Source organism: Giraffa tippelskirchi, chromosome 10, assembly GCF_054371585.1.
Source record: "Giraffa tippelskirchi isolate mGirTip1 chromosome 10, T2T-mGirTip1v1.2.pri, whole genome shotgun sequence".
In the NCBI taxonomy this organism is placed as follows: Eukaryota; Metazoa; Chordata; class Mammalia; order Artiodactyla; family Giraffidae; genus Giraffa; species Giraffa tippelskirchi.
Window position 1 is genome coordinate 147,027,748 of NC_137284.1, and position 24,348 is coordinate 147,052,095.

Consider the following 24,348-nt stretch of genomic DNA (forward strand, 5'->3'; position numbering starts at 1 on the left):
CTAACACTGCACCAGGTTTACAATTTCTCCACAGTCTTATCAACGCTTGGGTGTTGTTTTTTTTTTAATTTGATTTGTTGGCTGGTTTGTTTTGATTGTGGCCATCCTAATGGTTTTGAGGTGAATCTCACTGGGGTTTGATTTGCATTCCCCTAATGATTAATGATGTTGAGCCTCTTTTCACGTGCTTGTTGGCTATTTGCATGTCTTCTTTGGAGACATGTCTGTTCAAGTCCTTCACCCATTTGTTAATCAGGTTATCTGGGTGTTTTGGTGGTGAGTGGTAAGAGTTCTTTATGTATTCTGGATACTAATCCCTGATTAAATATATAGTTGGCAAATATTCTCTCTCACTCTGTAGGTTGCCTTTTTCCCTCTGTCGGTTGTTTCCTTTGGACTTTTGTAATTAAACACGGCATTTTAAGGGAAGACCAAGGGACCATCACAGATCAAAGGGAACCAAAGAGACAGGACGGCAAAACAGCGCTCCCTCCCTCCCCCCTCCCTCCCTCCTCCCTTCCTCCCCCCCTCCTCCTCTCCCTCCCTCGCCACACTGGGTCTTTGTTGCTTCGCATGTGCTTTTCCCTAGTTGTGGTGAGCAGGGGCTATTCTTCATTGTGGTTTGTGGGTTTCTCATGAACGTGGCTCCTCCTGTTGCAGAGCACAGGCTCTAGGGCACACAGGCTTCAGTAGTTGCCGCTCTCGGAGGCAGCTGCTCCGCCACATGTGAAGTCTTCCAGACCAGGGATCAAACCCGCACCCCTTGGATTGGCAGGCGGACTCCCATCCACCAAGCCATTAGGGAAGTCCTAGGCTTTTTATTTATTTGTTTATTTTGGCTGTGCTGCACCACATGTGGGATTCTAGTTTCCTAAGGATTGAATTGGTGCCCGCTGCCCTGGAAGCACAGAGTCCTAATCAGTGGACTGCCAGGGAGATCTTATGCTCCATCTCCATTGGGTTCTAGAACAGGAAAAAGACATTAGTGGGAAAACTGTAAAATCCTAATTAAAATCTATATTGAGTTAATCCACCATGGTTATATAAGACGTTAACACTAGGGGAATCTGGATGAAGGTACATGAGGACTCTCTGTACTATCTGTAAATGTCCTGTAAATCTAAAATTACCCTCCTCCAAAGTACATGTATATTTATATAAAACTGTGAGTCATCAAAGAGATATCACGTTGCTGACAAAGGTCTGTATAGTCAAAGCTACGGTTTTTCCAGTAATTGTGTATGGATGTGAGAGTTGGACCATAAAGAAGGCTGAGCACTGAAGAACGGATGCTTTTGAACTGGGCTGTTGGTGAAGACTCTTGAGAGTCCCTTGGACAGTAAAGAGATCAAGCCAGTCAATCCTAAAGGAAATCGACCCTAAATATTCATTGGAAGTGAAACGGAGCAGGACCCTATGGTCCCTCCCCCCACCCCCACTATGTCCTCTGCCCTCCTTTTGTCTGTGGAAAATTTTACTCAAAGAATAAGTTTAATTAGAGAAGTGGGAAATGCGGAAACAAAGGAAAACAGTCAAAGGAGACTAAATAATAACAATGTGGTCATTAAGCACAGTCAAGGACCTTGAGCCTTTTTCCTCAAGGGCTATGGATAATATTCTGAGCCATATCCTGAGGGCTGTCTTATAGATACCAAGACCCCAGGGGGAGAAGCTAACCACGTGGTGACCGGACTGTACCCAGAACATGAGCTGCCACAATTCTGAGAACTGACCACAAAAAAATGGGAACAAATGGACCTTAGAACTGAAGGTTGATTGTACCTAAAACAACCAAGATGACGTCCACCTCACCCCCTGCCAGCTGCTGGCATCTGAAATAAAGCAAACTTTCCTTTCTACCAACCTGGACTATTTATTGGCATTTGAGTGGCAAGCAGCTGGAATCCACACATCTTTCAGTAACAGAAGGACTGATACTGAAGCTCCAATACTTTGGCCACTTGATGTGAAGAGCTGACTCACTGGAAAAGACCCTGAGGCTGGGAAAGATTGACGTTAAAAGGAGAAAGAGGCAGCAGAGGATGAGATGGTTAGATGGCATCACTGACACAATGGACATGAATTTGAGCAAACTCTGGAAGATAGTGAAGGACAGAGGAAGCGCGTGTGCTTCAGTCCATGGGGTTGCAAAGAGTCGGACATGACTTAGTGACTGAACAATAAGAAATAATCTAAAATGAAATGGGATAAGCACTTACCTTTAAGGCTGATAAGAGGATTAAATGGGCTGGTTTCAGTCAAGTATTCACACAGGGCACATAGTTAAAAGGTCAGTAAACGCAGGTTATTGTAATAGTTGTTCCCTACCTCCAAATTCTCTTCCACCTCTTGGATTCGGTGAATACTGCTACTTGGTAGCAGCGTACATACAAACTGCTTCTATTGTGGGGAAAATAAAGTTGCAACACAGTTCCAATTGCTGGTGTCCTACTAAACATGACATATAGCAGTTCTGTTTCACTCACTCCATTTCCTTCTTTTAAGACCACAAAAAAGACTACCAAACTAATACATGAGGTCTCTGAGAATGTGAAAAGCTCTTTGAAAAAATTTTAGAAGATTCTACTCATCCTTTTCATCTTCTCCAGGCATTACCCCTCTCCCCAGCCCTCTCTTTTCCTTCTTCCCTCCCTCCCCTCTTTACTCCCTCACTCCCTTTCTTTATTTCTCTTATTTTAAAACACCTTAGAGCTGAAGGGCAATGTCTTCTTTTCCCAAAGAAAAGTTCTCTAAACCTGCAGTTCCCAGTCTTTTGAATGTCACAGATCAAGTTAACTTTTAAAAAAGGAAGGGGCTGGGGCGGCGGGGGTGTGGGGGGGATGAGGGATGATTTACAGTTGTCAATTTGTTATTTAACTTGTAAGGGATTTTTTGTTTTTAAATCAATATTACTATCACCAACATTTCACTAAAATGCCATCAAAGAAAAGGGCCGTTTAATATCCAAAAAGTAAGAGGGGCAGAATCTCAAAATAAAGCATCCTTCCAAAAAATCATAGCTGCCAGCTTACTCTGTTAGGTCAAAAACTTTTGAGTAACAGAATATCCTAAAAAGAGTTAAGCACAAGCAAGTTTCAACATAAAATGTTACCTTAAGATATTACAGTGCATTTTCACTTTTAGACTGTGAACAATGCATACAAGTGAAAGAGGACAGAATGTGTATATGCTGCGCAGTCTAAAAAGTAATAATAAAATACACAGCTGTGGACTTCCCCGGTGGTCCAGTGGCTAAGACTGTGCGCTCCCAATGGAGGGGGCATGGGTTCGATCCCTGGTGGTAAACCCAGCACTAGTAGAAACTACAGGATATTACTAATACTTTGGAAGGCCCTGAACGGCCCCTCCTTCCTTTTCTGTTTCCAGAGAACACTGCCTCCTTAGTATTTAGTAGTTATCTCCTGTCTTTTCTTTATATTTTACGACGTACATCTTTATCCCTGAACAAGGCATTGACTAACTTCACCTGGCTTTACTGCTTCTATGAAAGGAATAATACTGTGTGTGACTTGCTTTTTGTCCCTCAAAGTCATGATTGTTTGTTTTTTAATGGTTGCTGCACACGTGCTTTCTCCAGTTGTGGCGAGCTGGGGCTGCTCTCTAGTTGCAGCGCTCAGGCTTCTCACGGCAGTGGTTTCTTTCATTGTGGAACATGGGCTCTAGATATGTGCGCTCAGTAGTTGCGGCTCTCAAGCTTAGCTGTTCCATGGCATGTGGAACCTTCCCGGACCAGGGATCAAACCCGTGTACCCTGCATTGTCAGACAGATTCTTTACCACTGAGCCACCGGGAAGCCCCAGCCCCAATTATGGTTTTTCTTGCTATAAGTTTGGCATTTATGGATCTATATCCTGCAGAGTTTCACAGAGGAGCTTGGATGTCCAGTTCACTCATACTGCACTCCTAGCTAACAATCCAGTTTTTCATCTGCGTGTGGGTGGAGAGGGAGCAGGGTACACGGGCCTCCAGTACCCTCAGTACGCTCTTTGAGGGTAAGCCAGTGGCTTCCATGGTACCGACAGGCCAAGGTCCCTAATGTGAGCTGCAGAGGTTGGAAACCAGCTGGTCGCTTTTCTCCAGTGGCCCAACTCTAGGCTCTGATCACCACCCAGCAGTCAGAAAAGCCTTTGCAAAGGTGCTGAGAGCAGGCAGATATCACAGTCCAGCCAACTCTGGGCTGGTCTTGGAAACCACGCTCTGGGTGTTAATAATCTTCTAGGTTAATATCTCTGCACACTGTCTCCTTCACCACAGGTCAGGAGGGGCCCGGGACACTTTCCTCTGGATCTCTCTAAGGAAAGATCCTGAAGATGCCGGTCTCTAGCAGTGCAGACTCTCACGACCGACCCAAGACCAAAAGAGTATGAATTTTGTATTTTAATAAGATTCCCAGATGATTTGTATGTACTTTCAAGTTTGAGAAGCACTGATCACTGTGTGTGTGTGTGTGTGTGTGTATGTGTGTGTTTTAATGAATACTTTTATTGAAGTACAACACATATGAAAAATGGCTAAGTCTGGTAAAAGAATCTGAAAAAGAGTAGATCTATGTACATGTATAACTGAATCCCTTTGCAGTACACCTGAAACTAAGACAAAATTGTAAATCAATTATACTCAATGTAAAATAAAATCTTTTTAAAACTAGGTGAGGGAGATGAAGGGGTATACATTTTCAACGCACTCACCTGTCAAGTGGGCCTTAGGAAGCATCACTACAAACAAAGCTAGTGGAGGTGATGGAATTCCAGTTGAGCTATTTCAAATCCTGAAAGATGACGCTGTGAAAGTGCTGCACTCAATATGCCAGCAAATATGGAAAACTCAGCCATGGCCACAGGACTGGAAAAGGTCAGCTTTCATTCCAGTCCCAACAGAGAAGGCAATGGTAACCCACTCCAGTACTCTTGCCTGGAAAATCCCATGGACGGAGGAGCCTGGTAGGCTGCAGTCCATGGGGTCGAGAAGAGTTGGACACGACTGAGCGACTTCACTTTCACTTTTCACTTTCATGCACTGGAGAAGGAAATGGCAACCCACTCCAGTGTTCTTGCCTGGAGAATCCCAGGGATGGCAGAGCCTGGTGGGCTGCCGTCTATGGGGTCGCACAGAGTCGGACACGACTGAAACGACTTAGCAGCAGCAGTAGCAGCATTCCAATCCCAAAGAAAGGCAATGCCAAAGAATGCTCAAACTACTACACAATTGCACTCATCTCACATGCTAGTAAAGTAATGCTTAAAATTCTCCAAGCCAGGCTTCAGCAATACGTGAACCGTGAACTTCCAGATGTTCAAGCTGGTTTTAGAAAAGGCAGAGGAACCAGAGATCAAATTGCCAATATCTGCTGGATCATCGAAAAAGCAAGAGAGTACCAGAAACATCTATTTCTGCTTTATTGACTATGCCAAAGCCTTTGACTGTGTGGATCACAATAAACAGTGGAAAATCCTGAAAGAGATGGGAATACCAGACCACCTGACCTGTCTCTTGAGAAGTCTGTATGCAGGTCAGGAAGCAACAGTTAGAACTGGACATGGAACAACAGACTGGTTACAAATGGGAAAAGGAGTACGTCAAGGCTGTATATTGTCACCCTGCTTATTTAACTTATATGCAGAGTACATTATGAGAAATGCTGGGCTGGATGAAGCACAAGCTAGAATCAAGATTGCCGGGAGAAATATCAATAACCTCAGATATGCAGATGACACCACCCTTATGGCAGAAAGTGAAGAAGAACTAAAGAGCCTCTTGATGAAAGTGAAAGAGGTGAGTGAAAAAGTTGGCTTAAAGCTCAACATTCAGAAAACTAAGATCATGGCATCTGGTCCCATCACTTCATGGGAAATAGATGGGGAAACAATGGAAACAGTGGCTGACTTTATTTTTCTGGGCTCCAAAATCACTGCAGATGGTGATTGCAGCCATGAAATTAAAAGACGCTTACTCCTTGGAAGGAAAGTTATGACCAACCTAGACAGCATATTAAAAAGCAGAGATATTACTTTGTCAACAAAGGTCCATCTAGTCAAGGCTATGGTTTTTCCAGTGGTCATGTATGGATGTGAGAGTTGGACTATAAAGAAAGCTGAGCACCGAAGAATTGATGCTTTTGAACTGTGGTGTTGGAGAAGACTCTTGAGAGTCCCTTGGACTGCAAGGAGATCTAACCAGTCCATCCTAAAGGAGATCAGCCCTGGGTGTTCATTGGAAGGACTGATGTTGAAGCTGAAACTCCAATACTTTGGCCACCTGATGTGAAGAGCTGACTCATTGGAAAAGACCTTGATGCTGGGAAAGATTGAGGGCAGGAGGAGAAGGGGACGACAGAGGATGAGATGGCTGGATGGCATCATTGACTCAATGGACATGGGTTTGGGTGGACTCAGGGAGTTGGTGATGGACAGGGAGGCCTGGCGTGCTGTGGTTCATGGAGTTGCAAAGAGTCAGACACGACTGAGCGACTGAACTGAACTGAACTGGGAGATTGGGACTGACATATACACACTACTATATATAAAATAAATAAGAACCTGCTATCTAGCACAGGGAACTCTATTTAATATTCTGTAATAGCCTATATGAGAAAATAATCTGAAAAAAGTAGATATGTTTATAATTTATTCACTTTGCTGTACACCTAAAACTAAAACACTTTAAATCAACTATAATCCAATAAAAATTTTAAAATAATAATAAATTTTGAGTTGCAAAATAAATGAGTCATGGGTATGAAACATACAGGGTGGGGAATATAATCAATAAATATGCAATATATTTGTATGATGACTGATTGTAACTAGATTTATCGTGGTGATCATTTTAAAAGGTACAGAAATATTGAATCATTGTGTTGTATAATAGAAACTAACATAGTGTTGGAGGTCAATTATACTTCAAATACAAATAAGCAAACTCATAGAAAAAGATATCAGATTTGTGGTTACCAGTGGCAGGGGGGTGAAGGCAGTCAAAAGGTACAAACTTTCAGTTATAAGTTAAGTAAGAATTAGGGATGGAATGTAACAACATGAAGAATCTAATTAGCACTGCTGTATGTTATATATGAAAGTTGTTAAGAGTGTAATCCTAAGAGTTCTCATCACCTGGAAAATTTTTTCTATTTCTTTAATCTTGTATTGATATGAGATGATGGATGTTTACTAAATTTATGGTGAAATCATTTCATGATGTATGTCAGTCAAACTGCTATGCTGTACACAAACATACTTGCTGTATGACATTATATCTCAAGAAAACGGGAAGAAAAAAAAGTACTAAGTCATAGGAGTATCATTTGATGAATTATACATCACAAAGTGAGTCTACAGGTATACCTGGCACCCAGATCCAGAAACACTGCCAAAACTCTAGAAGCCCCCTTTTCACATGTCCTCCATAACAAACTACCACTCACCAAAGATAACCAGAATTCCAGTTACTAAAAGCACAGGTTCATATGGTCCATATTTGTTCTCCATATAACTGAATCATCTTTTGTATCTGGCTTATTTTGCTCAACATTATGCTTGTAAGACTCTAAAACCCTCACTAGGAACCCCAACTTTCCTTTCTGTACTTACTGTGTATTGGTGGCTCTCTAGTTTTCTGCATCTCTCATCTCCAGAGACTGTAATAGTGTGAAACAAACTCTTTATTCCAATAAATACTTATTGAGCATCCAAATGATGCCAGGGATTGTGTTAGGAGATGAATCCCAAAGTGTGCAGCTAAACTGAGACTTCTGTTTCCACGAGGCATCTTGACTAAAGAGTGTTTGGGGGGGTGGAAGATTCACACTGGTATGTGACTGCAAATTTTGAAAGGAATTTATTACCTGCCCTAAAAAACACCCCAAGTTGCAGCTTAGCGCATGGCTATCAACTAGCAGTGGGGCTTCTCACTTAGGTCTTTTGAACGGATCATAAAATCTAGGTCCCATACCTTTCTGGTTCAGTTACTTCTACTTGTCTTCAAATGTGATTTGGCTAAATATTGGGATTCTTCCAGCTAAAACTTCAAAATACTCTCAGCACTTGTGGTTTGGGACCCTCAGGAATAAATTATGTGCAGACACGCACCCCTGGTTTCCCCGTGGACATCTGTGGTACTTCAATCCTCTTGTCTAATTAGTTCACCACAAGCATTGCTATGAGACCAATGGTCAACCACCTTCTGTTTGAGTGTTAATTTTTTCATCTACAAAAAGATGGAAGTGTACTACATTAGAGACACTTAACCTGAAATCTGCGGATTTACTAGGGAATATACTAACCCCCAGGCTTCCCTTGTGGCTCAGCTGGCAAACAATCTTCCTGCAACGCAGGAGACCCTGGTTCAATTCCTGGGTTAGGAAGATTCCCTGGAGAAGGGATAGGCTACCACGCCAGTATTCTTGGGTTTCCCTGGTGGCTCAGACAATAAAGAATCTGTCTGCAATGCAGGAGACCTGGGTCAGGAAGATCCCCTGGAGGAGGGCATGGCAACCCACTCCAGTATTCTTGCCTAGAGAATCCTCATGGACAGAGGAGCCTGGTGGGCTACGGTTTGAGGGGTCGCAAAGAGTTGGACACGACTAAGCAACTAGTAACACAGCCAGCACATACTAACCACTGGAAATGACATGGAAGATTGTCAATGTATGTGTTTTTGGTGGAATAAAGGCCCGAGTGTAACAATACCCACCCCCTCCCCCGAAAATTAAACACTATCATGACTGGTGATCTCCAAGAACCATTTTAGCACTTAATATTCTGCAATCATGTGGCTCCTTGTGTCAACAGAAGGGCTTGATTTTTCACTTAGTGTCTGGCTCCAGCTGAATCTTAAAAAGAATAGATGGCCTTGCTTTTTAGCTTCCGTAGATTTTTCTGCCTCAACAGAAAGGATACTGTGAAACTGCAGGGCCACACAGTAGCATCTCTCTCTGATCTCTACAGGTGAGATAACATCAAGGGTCCATTCCTTTAAAATAGCCTGGCCCTGAATCGAGTCCCATTTTTAATATGACCTCAATCGGGGTCCTATTGTATGTAGCTGGCTTGTTTCCTAAACGCTGTATCTATTGTAACCCTCAGAACTCACTGGTGGGTCTGGCTGTCACAACCAAATAGATGTGAACACACCAAGATACTCTGATCAGTTCAACAATTCCGTTATCTCTACCCAGAGAAAGGGCCTGCAGCAGTCCTGCGTGGAGAAGGACACCCTGGTTTGCCTGCCTGGGCTGGGACTGGCCTGTCACCTGAGAAAGGGGCTGAAATAGATCCTCTCTTATCTCTCCAAGGCTCGAGCTCATCATTCACACACAGTAAGATTAGGTTTCACGTTCCCGCTGTGTGGCTGGTTCTCCCGGCAGTGCCCTAGCAACAATTTGAGTCCAAAGTTTTCATTACAAACCACTTCAGTCAGTATGCATGTTCGCTCTACTGTGTTCAACGTTTTGCAACCCATGGATGGCAGCCCACCAGGCTCCTCTGTCCATGGGATTTGCCAGGCAAGAATACTGGAGTGGGTTGCCACTTCCTCCTCTAGGGTCAGTCAGCATGAGGAAGCATCTTATATTCCTTTCATGGAGCAAGACATGTGGACTTGTAAACAGTGTTCTTAATCATTATATTGGTTTCACTGTAGACAAAGAGTGATCTCAGAGCTCATCCTCTTCCTACAAACATCCTTTTCTGCTCATACTTATCTAAAAGAGCAGTACAGCCACATTTTCAATCCTTGCTCCTCCAAGTGTGGACCATGGACCAGGAGCATCAGCCTCACCCAGGGGCTTGTTGTTGTTGTTCAGTTGTTGCTGCTGCTGCTAAGTCGCTTCAGTTGTGTCCGACTCTGTGCGACCCCATAGACGGCAGCCCACCAGGCTCTGCCGTCCCTGGGATTCTCCAGGCAAGAACACTGGAGTGGGTTGCCATTTCCTTCTCCAATGCATGAGAGCGAAAAGTGAAAGTGAAGTCGCTCAGTCGTGTCCGACTCTTAGCGACCCCCTGGACTGCAGCCCACCAGGCCCCTCCGTCCATGGGATTTTCCAAGCAAGAGTACTGGAGTGAGGTGCCATTGCCTTCTCTGGTTCAGTTGTTAGGTCGTGTCTGGCTCTTTGCGAGCCCTTGCACTGTAGCTCACCAGATTCCTCTGTCCAATTTCCCAGGCAAGAACACTGGAGTGGGTTGCCATTTCCTCCTCCAGGAGATCTTCTGGGACCAGGTATCGAACCTAAGTCTCTTGCACTGGCAGGCGGATTCTTAACCACTGAGCCACCAGGGAGGGAGTTTGTTAGAAATGCAAAATTCCTGGCCCTACCCCAGATCTATTGGACCAGAATCTGCATTTTAACCAGCTCTCCAGATGATTCTTAATCAGAGGCATTTTAAAATTTGAGAAGCACTCTCAAGAAATTAACAATATCTCACTAATATATCTGTGACCTTCCAACAAATAATGAATGAGCAGTAAATGTGAGCTTTCTTCCATTTCCCTTTTAAAACCCAGACGACCACCAGGGATGCTTTGAGGAAGAAAGGAGAGTAGGAACAAGCCCAGAAGAGGAGAAACTTAGAGAGAAAAGAAGGAAAAAGAGGAAAAGCAAAGAGAGAAGGGGGACGATGGGCAGAGTGAGGGCCTAGGGTCCCTGTACTCCTTCCACGGGAGCTCCACACCTGAGATCTGCAGATCCCACCTTCATGGCCCTCTCCAGCCACGTGCTACTTCCTGTGTTTACCAATTTAATAGTTTTAAAAATTGGCTCACTTTCAAACTCTGATTCCTTTTGAGAAGAAAGTTCCTATCTTGGGGTTTATGTGTTTGTTATGTTTAATTTTCTTGGGCTCCAAAGTCACTGCAGATGGTGACTGCAGCCATGAAATTAAAACACTTGCTCCTTGGAAGAAAAGCTATGACCAACCTAGATAGCATACTAAAAAGCAGAGACATTTCATTGCCAACAAAAGTCCATCTAGTCCAAGCTATGGTTTTTCCAGTAGTCATGTATGAGAGAGCTGGACTATAAAGAAAGCTGAGCGCCGAAGAGTTGATGCTTTTGAACTGTGGTGTTGGAGAAGACTCTTGAGAGTCCCTTGGACTGCAAGGAGATCCAACCAGTCCATCCTAAAGGAAACCAGTCCTGAATATTCACTGGAAGGACCGATGCTGACGCTGAGACTCCAATAATTTGGCCACCTGATGTGAAGAACCGACTCATTGGAAAAGACCCTGATGCTGGGAAATATTGAAGGCAGGAGGAGAATGGGACAACAGAGGATGAGATGGTTAGATGGCATCACCAACTCAATGGACAAGAATTTGAGCAAGTTCTGGGTGTTGGTGATGGACAGGAAAGCCTGGCATGCTACAGTCCATGGGGTTGCAAAGAGTGGGACATGACTGAACGACTGAGCTGAACTGAACTATGTTTGTTTCTAATACCCATGAAAAGAGATTCACGGATATTAACATTTTGTTAGATGTTTGTAAGCCCTCCAGGTGATCCCTAGTGATGATCTGTAGCCACACCTGGGACCCCTGCCCCAGGGGAATCATCATCCCAGTGGTATAGGAGGCCCCTCAGAGCCCCCACAAAGCGTTCAGAGGTGGGTCCTATATTCCCGTGTTTTTAAACTGCACTGCAGAACACAGGGTGTTATTCAGGCTAAAAGCAGCAGATTAAACTGCAGGGCCGCTCATCTGGAACCTGCAAAATCAGTGGTCCCCAACCTTTCTGGCACCAGGGACTGGTTTCCTGGAAGACAGTTTTTTCACCAACAGGAGGATAGGGGGGAGGGGAGGGAAGGGCTGGGGAGACAGGGAATGGTTTCAGGATGGTTCAAGTGCATTATATCTATTATATCAAGTGCCTCCTGCTGATCTGACAGGAGGCAGAGCTCAGGTGCTAAAACAAGTGATGGAGAGTGGCTGTAAATACAGATGAAGCTTTGCTCACTTGCCCACTGCTCACCTCCTACTGTGTGGCCCATTTCCTGGGCCTGGGGACTGCGGGCCCCTGAGCTAGATTCTTAAGGGTACTGGCAAGAACTTGGGATAAAGTCCACAGAGTAACAAGCAAATGCTGACTCAGTACTCCAGGTAACTCAAGGTACATTAGGTTTACTAAACCCTCACAACTAGGCTCAGAGCAAAGATCTGAAATAGCAAGAAGCCCTCATTGGGCTGTGGCCTGGCCTGAAGAAGGCTGGGGATTTCTGGTTACCTATAAGGTATCACCACCCCTTTCCTTCACTCTGTCTTCACAGAGTTTTCAGCAATTTATAGAACACGATCTTCCCTGTCTTTTGAGAAAAGTGAAAAGTGAAAGTGAAGTCGCTCAGTCGTGTCCGACTCTTTGCAACCCCATGGCCTGTAGTGTACCATGCTCCTCTGTCCATGGGATTTTCCAGGCGAGAGTACTGGAGTGGGAGAAAAGGGAGATGCAAAACAAATGAAAGAAATTACAACGTGAACACACTGAGCTGCTACTTGTTAAAAGAAACATAGAGAAACCAAAGATAACAAGAGAAAACAATAAATAACCAAGAGGTCAGAAATACACACTAGAAAAGACGGTGGCAATTATTTTCACGTGCGAGTTAGCGGCGGTTCTTAGGAATTTAACAGGCACACATACGTCGTAGACGACAGTGTCTTTTCCACCTCCACTAAGAACATGACATAAAAGGAATAGACTCAAATCACAGCCAGAGCACAAAGCAACGTTGACATGTTGGGGCTATTAGACTCTGATCCAAACTAACAAAGGAAATAATGGGCTCGCCACAGAAGTCCTTTTTTAACAGATAGTTAAAAAAAAAAAAATCCCCTTGGTTCTATTGTGGATTACGTGAGCTTCTGACAGGATGTCAGGGGTAAGTCTGTGGATCCCTTCAATCCAGTTATAAAAAGCTCCGAGGACTTTAGTCCCAGGCCCTTCTAGTGGTACAATTAATTCTATCTCATTACATGTTGTTTGTGATAAGTGAACCATCAACAGACTCTGAGCCTTTCTGTTATTCATGTTTCTGTGCTTTCAAGAAAAGGGATCTTCTTACAGAGGCTGTTGTAAACAGACTTTCTACAAATTGTATATAGTATATTAATTGCACTGGAAGAGGAGGGAGAAATGGGGTTTACTGTAAAACAGAATCTTTTGTAAATCCGAATTTTAAAGAGCAAGATAGAAGAGCCCACCCAAGGTAAGAGAATGAATTAGTCTCAAACACATGACAGAAATTCAGGGCAGCTGGCAGGTATCCAAGGCACGTAAAGTTGTGAGCAGAGTGCCTCACCCTGAGGACTCAGGCAATACATGGATGCTCTGAAAATACCACTGTCCACCTTGTTTGGATACTGTGTATTCCACTTGTACACAGGGGTTGGGGCCCCAACGATCAATGTCTTACCTTGTGCTCGCCCGTCTTTTCATCTCTGCCCAGGAGCCCATGGCGGTTCACCTCTAAGCTCCAGACCAGAGCCCAAGTCCACTCTGGCCATCATCCTGCATCTGGGTCAGGCCAGTCTCCTCCCTCCCTCTCCTCTGAAAAGCATCAACTCCTTCCCACTCAGGCCTTTCCTGTTCCCCCTATGAGATGAAAACAAACAGGTTGAAAATCATTCGTATCAATCGGAGCCGAAATCCAGGTCAAAGATGGCTGTGGAGACCCTGAAGGAGCCCGAGGCCCACCCCTTTCCCCTCCTACCTCTATTCCTTCCAGCGCCCTCTGCAAAGTCACCAACAGCCAGAGGTCCACACAGTCATGAGCACAGAGGAGTCTGCCTGCCTTCACGAAACTCTTCAAGTGAGTATCTGGAACTACACAGCATTACCAGATACCTTAGTTACTAGAATAAAATTATGTATATTTTACAAACCATGCATTGGCAGGCAAATTCTTTTACCACCAGGCTTCCCACATGGCTTGGTGGTAAAGAATCCACCTGCCAATGAAGGAACCACAGGTTCAATCCCTGGGCCAGGAAGATCCCCTGGAGAAGGATATGGCAACCCACTCCAGTATTCTTGTCTGGGAAATCCCATGGATAGAGGGGCCTGGAGGGCTATAGTCCATGGGGTCGCAAAAGAGTCAGACATGACTTGGTGACTGAACAACAAGAACCACCACCTCACATGGAGGGCTGATGTTATTGCTCTGGCTCAAAGGCCAGAGTAAGATTGCAGAGCAAACAGCACAATGTAATCCTCAGTTAAAAAGTTGGAGGGAATAGCATTTCAGAGGAAGTTTCAAAGGAGGAATGATTTCTGGGTCAATTTAACTGGAGAGTCTAAAATAACTTTAGCAGCCAGCTCACAAGATAAACTCTAAATGTACCGTGCCTGTCTGTGTCAGAGAGGAGGAAACGGACTTTTCGGAGCTGTATCTCAAGTGAATGCCGGTCAGAATTACCCCCAAGAACATCCTGGTGAAAGGATGGACTGGAAGAGTCCAGATGTGTCACTCATCAGTCAAGGCTGCCAAGTGGGAAACGGGTCCCAGAAAAGGCTTGTCTCGGTTTGGGAAAGATAAAGCTGGCGGGGGGAGGGGTGCCTTTTGCTCAGGTCTAGTCATCGCCAACATGGTGTCCACCGTGGCCTGCGTGAGGGACAGCTGACGACCCGGTGGTAGGATGTGCGCTGCTGGGAACTGCCTTCTTCCTTCTGCTTAGCCTGCCCTGCGCCCTTGCGGGGGTTGAACTGTGTCTCCCCAACTGTCCCCAAAGACACACTGGAGTCCTAACCCCTGCTCCCTGTGAATGTGGCCTTTCTGGAAATAGGGTCTTTGCAGAGATAATCAAATTATGATGAGGTCACACTCCCTTAGGGGTGTGTCTTAGGGAGTCTGGAAAACAGAGCTGGAGACAGACACGCCCAGGGAAGACCACACAGAGAGAGGCAGGGAGAAGGCCATGTGATAACAGAGGCAGAGATTGGAGGGGTGCAATCTGGCAGCCAGGAACCCCAAGGATTGCCAGCTAGAGGAGGCAAGGAAGGATCCTCCCCTGGTGGCTCAGAGAGAGGCTGCTGATACCTCGAGTTCAGACTTGCAAGCCTACAGAATTGCGAGGGAATAAATTTGTGGTCTTAAGCCCCCGGGTTTGCAGAACGCTGTATAGCAGCCCTGGGAAACTAACATCCCCGAACTGCTCTGGCCTTTCATCCCTCCTCGTCCACATGAGTACAGGAGCCTGGGGAGAACCCCGTGGAGTCCACAGTCTCAGCTCTCCACAGGGAGCTCCCCAGACAAAGACAGTATGACGTCTTGGCTTTTTTCTTTTTAAGTTTATTATGGGGAAAAAAAAAATTCACATTCACAAAAATAGAGCAGTATAATAAACTCCATGTGCCCATCCTCCAGCATCAACAACGATCCACATTTTGTCCATTTTATTTCATCCAACCCCCACCCAAGTGTATTTTGCATGGAAGGATGCCTGGAGTATTTAAAAGCAAACTCAACACATCATTCCAGGTCATCTGTAAATGCTTTAGTCTAAACGACTTTAGACACTTTTTTTTTGGTCATCTTTGAGTATTTTGTACTTTATTAGTTATGTAAAAGGAATGAATAGCACTTTATGTCTGGGTCCTGTTTCTTCTGTTTTTTACAGTTCAGTGGTTTCCAATATATTCACAGAGTTGTACAACCATCACTATGACCCAGTTTTAGAACATTTTCATCACCCCAAAAAAGAAACCCTGCACCAATGAGCAGTTGCTTCTCACTCCCCCTGCCTTCCAGTTCAGACAACTACTAAGCTACTTTCTATCTCTATAGATTTACCTAATGTGAACATTTCAAATTAACATAAATGGAATCATAGTGCAGAATGTGATCTCTTGTGTCTGACTTATTTCACTTGGCATAACGTTTACAAGATGCATCTATGTTACAGATCAATACTATGTTACTTATCAATACTTCATTCTTTTTCCTGACTGAATAATATTCCATTGCTTGGATATGCTGCATTTTGTTTATCCATTTATTAGTTGTTGGAAATTTGGGTTGCTTCCAATTTGGGGCTATTATGAGTAACAATGCAGTGCACACTTGTGTACAAGTTTTAGTGTGGACCTATGTTTTTATGTCTCTTGCTGACTGACCTAAGAGTAGAATGCTGGATCCCATAGTAATATTATTTTAATATTTCAAGGAACCACCTGTTTTTCAAAGTGGCTACACCATCTACAAACCTACCAGCAATGGATGAGGGTTCCAGTTTCTCCATAAATTCTCCAAAACTTGCTATTATAATTTTTTAAAAATTATTACAGCCATCCTAGTGAGTATGAAGTGGTAGGTATCTCGTAGTTTTGATTTACGTTTCTCCAATAACTAATGATGTTCAACTTTTTCAGGTGCTTGGTATAACTTCTTTGAAGAAATGCCTCTTCAGATTCTTTGGCTACTTTTTAATTGGGTTATTTGTCCTTTTACTGTTGAGTTGTCAGAGCTCTTTGTTTATTATGGATGCAATTTCCTTCCCAGATTTATGATTTGCAAGTATGTTCTCCCATTCTGTGAGCTTTTTCATTTTCTCACTGGTGTCCTTTGAAACACAAAGTTTTCAACTTCGTGAAGTCCAATGTATTTTTTTCTTTTGTCACTTCCACTTTATCTAAAAAAACTATTGCCTGACTCAAAGATTTATTCCTATATTTTCTACTAAGGGTTTTATGATTTTAGCTCTTACATTTATGTGATATCTATTTTTAATTGAAATATAGTTGATTTACAATACTGTATTAGTTTCAGGGTACAGCAAAGTGATTCAGTTATATATATATTTTTTATTTCAGATTATTTTCCACTATAGGTTTTTACAAGATATTGAATGTAGTTGTGTGTGCATGTGTATGTGTACATGCTAAGTCACTTCAGTTGTGTCCAACCTTTGCAATCCTATGGACTGTAGCCCACCAGGCTCCTCTGTCCATGGGATTCTCCAGCCAAGAATACTGGAGAGGGTTGCCATGCCCTCCTCTAAGGGATCTTCCCTGTGCTATACAGTAAATCCTTGTTGCTTATCCTTTTTACATAGAGTAGTTTGTATCTATTAATCTCATATTCAGAATTTATCCCTCCCCCTCCCCTTTCCCCTTTCAGTTCAGTTCAGTCATGTCCAACTCTTTGCAACCCCGTGGACTGCAGCACGCCAGGCTTCCCCATCCTTCACCAACTCCCGGAGCTTGCTCAAACTCATGTCCATTGAGTCAGTGATGCCATCCAACCATCTCATCCTCTGTCGTCCCCTTCTCCTCCTGCCTGCAATCTTTCCCAGCATCAGGGTCTTTTCCAATGAGTCATTTCTTGGCATTGGGTGGCCAAAGTATTAGTTAGAGCTTCAGTATCAGTCCTTCCAATGAATATTGAGGACTCAATTCCTTTAGGATTGACTGGTTTGATCTCCTCAAAGTCCAAGGGACTCTCAAGAGTCTTCTCCAACACCATAGTTCAAAAGCATCCCCTTTCCCCTTTGGTAACCATAAATTTGTTTTCTATCTCTGAGTCTACTTCTGTTTTGTAAATAAGTTCATTTGTATCATCTTTTAAGATTTCACATATACGTGATGTCATATGATGTTTGTCTTTCTCTAACTTACTTTACTCAGTACGATAGTCTCTAGATCCATCCACGTTGCTGCAAATGGCATTATTCCATTCATTTTCAGGGCTGAGTAGTACTCCACTGTTTATATATCCCACATCTTCTTAAACCAATTGCCTGTTCATGGGCACTTGGGTTGTTTCCATGTCTTGGCTACTATGAATACTGTTATTATAAACACTAGGGTACATGTATATTTTCAAATTAAGAGTTTTCATCTTTTCTGAATAAGTGCCCAGTAGTGGGACTGCTGGATCATATGGTAGCTCTACTTTTAGTTTTTTAAGGAAACTCCAAACTCTTTTCCACAGTGGTTACATCACCAATAGTTATTTTTTATAATATGATGCGAGTTCAGTTCAGTTCAGTCACTCAGTCGTGTCTGACTCTTTGCGACCCCATGAATCGCAGCATGCCAGGCCTCCCTGTCCATCACCAACTCCCAGAGTTTACCCAAACCCATGTCCATCGAGTCAGTGATGCCATCCAACCATCTCATCCTCTGTCGTTCCCTTCTCCTCCTGCCCCCAATCCTTCCCAGCGTTAGGGTCTTTTCCAATGAGTCAACTCTTCACATGAGGTGGCCAAAGTATTGGAGTTTCAGCTTCAACATCAGTCCTTCCAATGAACACCCAGGACTGATCTCATTTAGGACGGACTGGTTGGATCTCCTTGCAATCCAAGGGACACTCAAGAGGGACACTCAAGAGTCTTCTCCAACACCACATTTCAAAAGCATCAATTCTTCAGTGCTCAGCTTTCTTCACCGTCCAACTCTCACATCCACACATGACCACTGAAAAAACCATAGCCTTGACTAGACGGACCTTTGTTGGCAAAGTAATGTCTCTGCTTTTAAATATGCTATCTAGGTTGGTCATAACCTTCCTTCCAAGGAGTAAGCATCTTTTAATTTCATGGCTGCAATCACCATCAGCAGTGATTTTGGAGCCCAAAAAATAAAGTCTGACACTGTTTCCACTGTTTCCCCATCTATTTCCCATGAAGTGATGGGACCAGATGCCATGATCTTAGTTTTTTGAACATTGAGCTTTAAGCCAACTTTTTCACTCTCCTCTGATGTGAGGCAGGGGTCCAAATTTATTTTCTTACATATGGATACAGACATTATACTTTTTAAGTTTTTATTATTCGTTTCCTTCATTTATTTTCTCTGGCTGTGCTGAGTCTTTGTTGCTGCGTGCAGGCTTTCTCTAGCTGCAGTGAGCGGGGGCTACTCTCTAGTTGTGGTGCATGGGCTTCTCACTGTGGTGGCTTCTCTTGTGGAGCATGGGCTCGAGGTGCACAGGCTCGGTAGTTTGGGCAGTTTCGGCACTTGGGCTTATTTGCTCTGGGGTACGTGGGATCTTCCCGGACCAGGGATGGAACTCACTGGCGTGAAGATTCTCAACCACTGGATCACCAGGGAAGTCCCTAGACATTACATTTTAGTTCTATTTCTCAATAACATGTTCTGTATTATACCTCAGTTTCAGTTTCCCATAAATCATCTTTTAGATGATTTTCATCCAACTACAGCCTAGAGTGATAAAAAAGAAAACTCTAGGGAAGAAATATTTTAAATGAGGAAGTGGTTAGCCCTTCCCGCATTGCCTGTAATCTATAATTCATTTCCCCAATTTTAGGCTTTTCCCCTTTTCTTATAACATGCGACAATGCAGTCTTGCGTGACTCAGTCAGTCATAATCATAAAATTAGGTCTGCCCTAAACCTAAGTCATTCAATTTAAATTGTAATATAAGACTTCGGGTATAAACAATGTGCCAGTCAGCTCTGGTAAATCAGAGATAAAAAGACAGGTATTCTGCTCTCAGATAATTACAGCCTAGATGGGGAGACGAATGGCATGTACACAAATAACATGGAGTGAGTACCAACACAGGAGGGAAACAGTGTCCATATGGGAGGGGTGGGGAAGACACAGTGAAGGGAGGGGACCAGAACTGGGCCCAGATAGGGACTGCCAACCTCTAATACCAGCTGGGTAAGGATCTTGCTGAGCTGGAGACTAGACATCCCATCTACAGGGGGATGTTCCCCACTCATTCCCAGCAGATCATATCTCTACAGAGACATGGATCTAGGACTTCCCTGGCAGTCCAGTGGTTAAACTCTACACTTCCAGTGCAGAGGGATGGGTTTAATCCCTGGTCAGGGAACTAAGACCCCACATGATAGGCAGCCAAAAAAAAAAAAAAAAATTTAAAAACAAAACAAACCAAACAGAGACATGGACCCAGGATAGCCAGACTTCAGACTTTCTCATTTTTTCAAGAGAAGTTGAGGGGGAAAAATCTGATTTTATGTGTAATCCCTTCATTTTCTAAAGTTGTTAAGAAATTTGAATTTTAAAAACTCTACAGTGGGTTTCTCAAAAAGTTAAACATAGAATTACCATATGACTCAGCAGTTTCATCCCTAAGTATATACTCAGAAAAAGTGAAAACAGAGAGTCAGACAGATACTTTTATGCCAATGTTCACTGCAGCATTCTTCACAATAGCTAAAACATGAAAATGTCCAACAGACAAATGGATAAATAAAATCTGGTACAGCCACACCGTGGCATATTATTCAGCCATGAAAAGGAGCAAAGCGTTGATACTATAACACAGATAAACCTTGAAAACGTTATACTAAGTGACACAAAGACACAAATATTGTATGATTCCACTGATGTGACATATCTAGAAGACACAAATCCACAGACGGAAAGTAGATAAGAGGTTACCAGGGGTTGGGGGGTTATTGCTTAATGGTTATAGAGTTTCTGTTTGGGGTGATGAAAATACTTTTGAAATAGACAGTGGTGATGCTTGCACAACACTGTGAATGTAACTGATGCCACTGAACTGTACACTTAAAAATGGCTAAAATGGAAACTTTTTATATTTTATGTGTTTTAACACACACAACAATAACAACTCAACTCTAGAATGGCCAGACAAAACATGTCCAGGATTACTATGTCAGCTGTGGGCACCAATTTGGGATCTCGGGCTCAGAGTGGTTAACACTGGACACCTCATGTGCACCAAGCAAGGACTCAGCAGTAAGCCAAACCTCTCACTGATGCTGGAGTAAGGGCAGAGGAGATGGACAAAATTAAAGATACATATGTTTGTATAGTCAAAGCTATGTTTTTTCCAATAGTCATGCACGGATGTGACAGTCAGACCATAAAGAAGGCTAAGCTCTGAAGAACGGATGCTTTCAAACTGTGGTGTTAGAGAAGACTCTTGAGAGTCCTTTGGACTGCAAGGAGATCAAACCAGTGAATCCTAAAAGATATCAACCCTGAGTATTCACTGGAAGGACTGATGCTGAAGCTCCAATATTTTGGCCACCTGATGCAAAGAGCAGAATCATTGGAAAAGACCTCGATGAAAGACTGAGGGCAGGAGAAGGGGTGACAGAGGATGAGATGGTTGGATGGAATCGTCGACTCAATGGACATCAGTTAGAGTAAACTCTGGGAGATAATGAAGGGCAAGGAAGCCTGGCATGCTGCAGTCCATGAGGTCACAAAGAATCGGACACGACTGAGCGACTGAAAAACAACAATTTCTTATCCTTAAGGAGATTAAAGGCTAGAAATAGACCTAATTGTAGTAATACAGCAATGCTCTCAGGAGGTTCTAAAAATGTGCTTCAGGAAATTCACAGGCGAGATCACACCTGGTCATGGGGTCTCTAAAGGATTCCTGAAGGTGATTGGACTGCAGCTGAGCTTTGCAAGATGGGTAAGCAGGTGGGGCTGCTCCCAAAGTAGCAGCTGGAGTCAAGGTTTAGAGGAAGAACAACAGATGGCATATTTTAGTATCGACTCCAGTTTGGCTGGAGATGACTCCAAGTAGAGAGGGAGCTGGAGAGGCGGGGGGGTGGGTGGGTGGGGGACCAGCACCAGGATGCCATGAATACCAAATCAAGAATTTTCCATTTAATTCTGAGCAGAAGAATGAAGTTCTCAAAGCTGTCCCTGAGACTGATTAGCCAGGCATCCGTGTATAAGACATATTTAAAAGAGGAGACCAGGGCCCCTAAACAGTCAGGTGAGAGATAAGAAAGGGCTGGGCCTGACTAGTGGCCATGGTATGCAAAGGAAGGGGCAAATAGGGACAGGAGGTGGTTCCTTGGATGGATAATAGCTAGAAGCTGATGGCTGCAAGGCGGAGAGGGTGGTTTGTCTCATCTCTATATGAAAGAGGCTTCCTGAAAAGAAAGCAGTGTGATAGAAATCAAACATGCGGCAGGAGTCTAGTCCCAGCTGTGCTAACCAAGCCTGTGCCCTTTGGAACAAATGCGGCATGACCTCATTCATTTATTCATTCACTCATGGTGCTTCAGTGTCCTCACTTTACGATGGGCCTAAATCTCTGTTCTACCCATTTCATGGCATCACTTTAATGATAAAAACGAAAGCTACTTCAAACCACTGCACATTTAAGCGCCCCATGTTACCTCATTGAAATGAATTTTAGATAACTATTTCTTGTGCTTTAAAATATTGTGTAACGTGTTTGAAATAAATGGGTCATCGGCCAGGGCTTAGAATTAGCTGTGATCCAGAGACCCAATCATATTCATTCCAAGTGTCGATCCCACAAAAGTGACGTGTTATTCACACCCAGCCTCCTCCTGTTTCCTATGCTCACATAAGGTATAATCTCCACTTCCCCAGTGCTTCATCTCGTCCAGCTCTTTCGGGAAATAAAAGCTCTTGGATGTTTTGTTACTAAGCCGTGTTCTCTTCAGAGCATGTGAGCCGTGCAGCCACGAGGAAGGGAACACAGAAAACCTTTAGAAGAATTTGCTATATGACTCAGGGAACTCAAACCGGGGCTCTGTAACAATCTAGAGGGGTAGGATGGGAAGGGAGATGGGAGGGAGGGTCAAGAGAGAAGGGACATATGTATACCTGTGCATGATTCCTGTTGATGTTTGGCAGAAACCAACACAATTCTGTAAAGCAATTATCCTTCAGTTAAAAAATAAACAAAAAACTTTTTAAAAAGAGTAAGTTATCATTCTTGCCAGACAGTGCTATGTCATCTTAGGCAAGCCACCAAGCCTAGCTGTGCCTGGATTTCTAAAAGGTGTCATGGAACGCGTGACAGACACATGCAGAGATGGAAGCGATGCGCTCCCGCCGTGAAGGAGGAACAGGAACACTTCAGTTTTAACTTGAGTGGATCCAAGAAAATAAGCACTGGAAAAGTAGCAAAGAGGAAAATGACTTGCTACAAAAGTGAAGCGGGACACACAGCAAGAGCCGTGCACTGAGGAGAGAATGAGAGTTCAGCTGAAGGAGATTCTGAGACTCAGGGCGTGTCTCAGGTCGATCAGATGAAGAAGGATGTTTTTAATTTTAAAAATTATTTTTATTGAAGTATAGTTGCTTTACAATGTTGTGTTAGTTTCTATTGTGCAGCAAAATGAATCAGCCATATATATATATACACACACCAGGGTCCTCTGTCCATGGAATTTTCCAGACAAGAATACTGGAATGGGTTGCCATTTCCTCCTCCAGGGGATCTTCCCAACCCAGGGATCAAACCTGTGTCTCCTGAATTGGGAGGCAGATTCTTTACCGCTAAGCCACCAGGAAAACCCATATATACATACATCCCCTCTCTTTTGGGTTTCCTTCCCATTTAGGATACCTGCTGGTCCAGTGATTAAGAGTCAGCATGTTTTTAAGCATCTTATGGTAGGTATCAGGATGATTTTTCAACTTGTGATTCTACTGTGGGTCAAAGGGGAGTTTGGGTCCAGACAGGGCAGGTTGGTGTTGAGAACCCTGGGCTCTTCTCTCTGCTAGGACTAGGATAGGAAGCACCAGCCAAGAGATGTGGCCTGAGAAGGAAAAATCCAATAGGTGTGATTTCATAAAAACATATAATCCTTGCTGAGCAAGGGGACAGAGAAAAGAAGGAAGAGACAAGATACGGAAAGCAAGAGAACAGAATGCCCATCCAATGGGAGAGGGCAGGATATCAGAGATGAGGGCTCTTGTAGGGATCCACATGGCAGCACGGTCCAGCTCAGTGGGGCAAAGTGGCCTCAATTTTAGAAAGGACCCTAAGTGTACTCTTTCTTCCAAATATCAGGATTCTTCTCCTCCAAATTTCCCTAAAGCTTGGTGCAGTGCATGCATGCTAAGTCACTTCATTCATGTTTGGCTCTGGAACTCCATGGACTGTAGCCCGTTCAAGCTCCTCTGTCCGTGGGATTCTCCAGGCAACAATACTAGAGTGGGCTACCATGCCCTTCTCCAGGCGATCTTCCTGACCCAGGGGTTGAACCCGCGCCTCTTATGTCTCCAGCACTGGCAGGCAGGTTCTTTACCACTAGCGCCACCTGGGAAGCCCAGGGCTTGGTGCAGACTGGAGCAGAAACCCCTTCAGGAAGGAACAGACCAGAAAAGGCAGCCTCTCCTGGCTGGCACCGCCTCCAGGGTCACGGGCCTCCCCTCCGCTCCCGCCCCGCCCCAGAAAGCCCAGGGAGGAAGCCAAGGGAGGCCTGACTCACGCAGCGCTCAGCCGCTCGGGTCACGGGTGGGCAGGCCCGCGCGTGATGAATCACTGAGAGCCTGACTGCTATTCTGAGCGCTGCCAAGGACACGGATGCTCTTGTTCTCTCCTTGCCTGTCTGGCTGCCAGGAGACGAGCGCTTTAGGAACTGAGTATCTGTGTTTTTTTT

General features: G+C 44.0%; 1 protein-coding gene across 1 annotated transcript in view; it reads right to left on the reverse strand.

The window, feature by feature from the left end:
* Positions 1–815: 815 nt before the first annotated feature.
* The window catches only part of SLC37A3 (solute carrier family 37 member 3), a 103,322-nt gene continuing 79,789 nt past the window's right edge, over positions 816–24,348 (reverse strand). Inside the window, exons 18-21 of the mRNA XM_081534288.1 lie at positions 13,716–13,828; positions 13,419–13,597; positions 1,865–2,000; positions 816–963 (exon numbers count right to left, since the gene is read on the reverse strand). The gene's annotated coding sequence lies outside the window, so the exon portion shown is untranslated. The remainder of the gene's footprint in view (positions 964–1,864; positions 2,001–13,418; positions 13,598–13,715; positions 13,829–24,348) is intronic.